Below are 3,345 nucleotides of genomic sequence, written 5' to 3'. Positions count from 1 at the left end.
TTATTGTAGTCTATTTACTGTATAATATTATTGTGTCTAAAAAACCCATGTATATTCCTTAATTAAAAATACCTTATTGATAAAAAAATTACTTACCTCTCTCCGAGCTTTCAGTGAGTCATTATCTTTTTGGTGGTAGAGGGTCTTGCCTCCATGTTGATGAGTACTGACTGATCAGGTTGGTGGTTGCTGGAAGCTGGGTGGTTGTAGCAATTTTTTGAAATAAGACAACAGTGAAGTTTGCTACATCCAACTGATTCTTCCTTTCATGACTGGTTTTATTATAGCATGCAACATTGTTTGATAGCATTTTACCCACAGTACATCTTTCAGAATTGGAGTCAAGCCTCTCAAATCCTGCCACTGTTTTATCAACTAAGCTTGTGCAATATTCTAAATCCTTTGTTGTCATTTCAACAATCTTCATAGCATCTTCACCAGTAGTAGAGTCTATCTCAAGAAACCACTGTCCTTACTCATCCATTAGAAGCAATTCCTCGCACATTCAAATTTTATCATGAGATGACAGTGGTTCAGCCACATCTTCAGGATCCACTGCTAATTCTAGTTCTCTTGCCATTTCCACCACATCTGCAGTTCCTTCCTCCGGGGAAATCTTGAGCTCCTCAAAGTCATCCATGAGGGGCGGAATCAACTTCTTCCATATTCCCATTAACCTTGATATTTTGTATATGTGCTGCCAAAGAGAGCACTAACCTTGATATTTTGACCTCCTCCCCTGAATCGCAAATGTTCTTAAGGTCATCAAGAATGGCAAATTCTTTCCAGGAGGTTTTCAATTTACTTTATCCAGATCCATCAAAGGAATCACGATATATGGCAGCCATAGCTTTATGAAATGTATTTCTTAAATAATAAGACTTGAAAGTCAAAACTACTCCTTGACTTGTGGGCTTCAGAATGGATGATATGTTAGGAGGCATTTAAAAAACAAAACAAAAAACATCAATCTCATTGTTCATTTCCATCAGAGTTCTTGCATCACAAGGTGCATTGTCAATGAGTAGGAATACTTTGAAAGAATTTTCTTTTCCTGAGCAGTAGATCTCAACAGTGGGCCTAAAATATTCAGTAAACCATGTTGTAAATAGATGTGCTGTCATCCAGGTTTTGTTTTTCCATTTATAGAGCATAGGCAAAATAGACTTAGTGTAATTCTTAAGAGCCATAGAATTTTTGGAAAAATAAGTGAATATTGGCTTCAACTTCAAGCCACCAGCTGCATTAGCCCCAAATGAGAGAGTCAGCCTATACTTTAAAGCTTTGAGTGCAGGCATTGACTATTCCTCTCTATGAAAGTCCTAGAAAGCATCTTCCTCCAATTGAAGGCTGTTTCATCTCCATTGAAAATTTATTGTTTGATGTAACCACCTTTATTAATTATCTTAGCTAGATCTTCTCAATAATTTGCTACAGTTTCTACATCAGCACTTGCTACTTCACCTTGCACTTTGATGTCATGGAGATGGCTTCTTGCCTTAAATTTCATGAACCAGGGGCACCTGGGTGGCTCAGTGGGTTAAGCCGCTGCCTTCGGCTCAGGTCATGATCTCAGGGTCCTGGGATCGAGTCCCACATCGGGTTCTCTGCTCAGCAAGAGGCCTGCTTCCCTCTCTCTCTCTGCCTGCCTCTCTGTCTACTTGTGATCTCTCTCTGTCAAATAAATAAATAAAATCTTTTAAAAAAAATTCATGAACCAACCTCTACTAGCTTCACACTTTCCTTCTGCAGCTTCTTCTTCTTTCTCAGCCTGCACAGAATCGAAGAGTTAGGGACTTGGTCAGGATTAGGCTTTGTCTTAAGGAAATGTTGTGGTTGGTTTGATCTTCTATCCAGACAACTAAAACTTTCCCCATATCAGCAATAAAGCTGTTTCTTTTTCTTATCATTCATGTATTCATTGGAGTAGCAATTTTAATTTCCTTCAAGAACTTTTCCTTTGCATTCACAACTTGGCTAACTCTTTAGCACAAGAGGCCTAACTTTTGGCCTCTTTTGGCTTTCAACATACATTCCTCACTCAGCTTAATAATTTCTAGCTTTTGATTTATGGTGAGAGACATGTGACCCTTCCCTTCACTTAAACACTTAAGGGCCATTGCAGCGTTATTAATTGTCCTAACTTCAATATTGTTGTGTTTCAGGGACTAGCAAGACCTGAAGAGGGTGAGGTCTGATACCACACCACAGGTCAGTGGATTATCAGAACACACAAAACCTTTATGGATTAAGTTTGAATTTTTCTAATTGTTGTGTTCCCCAAATCATTACAAATAGTAGGGACGCCTGGGTGGCTTAGTGGTTTAAGCCTCTGCCTTCAGCTCAGGTCATGATCTCAGGGTCCTGGCACTGAAGCCCACATCAGGCTCTCTGCTCAGCAGGGAGTCTGCTTCCCCCTCTCTCTGCCTGCCTCTCTGCCTACTTGTGATCTCTCTCTCTCTGTCAAATAAATAAATAAAATCTTTTAAAAGGATAAAAAAATTACAGTGTAACATCAAAGATCACTGATCATAGATCATCATAACAAATATAATAATCATGAGAAAAGTTTGAAATATTGTGAGAGTTACCAAAATGTGACATAGAGGTAGGAAGTGTGCAAATGCTATAGAAAATGATGCCAGTAGACTTGCTGGATGCAGAGTTACCACAAACCTTTAATTTGTGGGGGGGGGGGGAAAGGCATTAACTATGAAGTGCAAGAAAGTAAAGTGAAAGAAAGGATGCCTGTAAAAAGCACCTGAATAAGAAAGGCAGAAGGAAAACTTTCTCTGTGGATGACATGATCTTATATATAAGCATATGACAACCATAGATAACAAGCAAAACAAAACTCCAGCCTGTTAGAATCAATAAACAAATTCATGAAAGTTGCAGGACATAAAGTTAGCATACAAAAATATTTGCATTTCTATACATTATCAAGGAAGTATCTGAAAAATTAAGATATTTACATTTACAATAGCAGCAAAAACAATAAAATACTTAGAAATAAATTTAACCAAAACCCATAAGATATTGATAAAAGAAATGGAAGAAAATACAAATAAATGAAAAGATAACTTGTGTCTTGGTTTAGAAGAGTTAATAGTGTTAAATAACCTTATTACCCAATACACATTCAACACAAATTTCCAAAAGGCATCAAAAGTCCAAATGTATTTTCCACAGAAATAGAAAAAAACGATCCTAAAATTCAATGGAACAACAGAACATTTTGAATAGCCAAAACAATTTTGAGGAAGAAGAGCAAAGCTGATTTCAAACTATATTACAAAGTCTCAGTAATCAAAACAGTATGGAGCTGATATAAAAAAAAAACAG

Source organism: Lutra lutra, chromosome 6, assembly GCF_902655055.1.
Source record: "Lutra lutra chromosome 6, mLutLut1.2, whole genome shotgun sequence".
Lineage (NCBI taxonomy): Eukaryota > Metazoa > Chordata > Mammalia > Carnivora > Mustelidae > Lutra > Lutra lutra.
Note: the sequence above shows the minus strand (reverse complement) of the source record.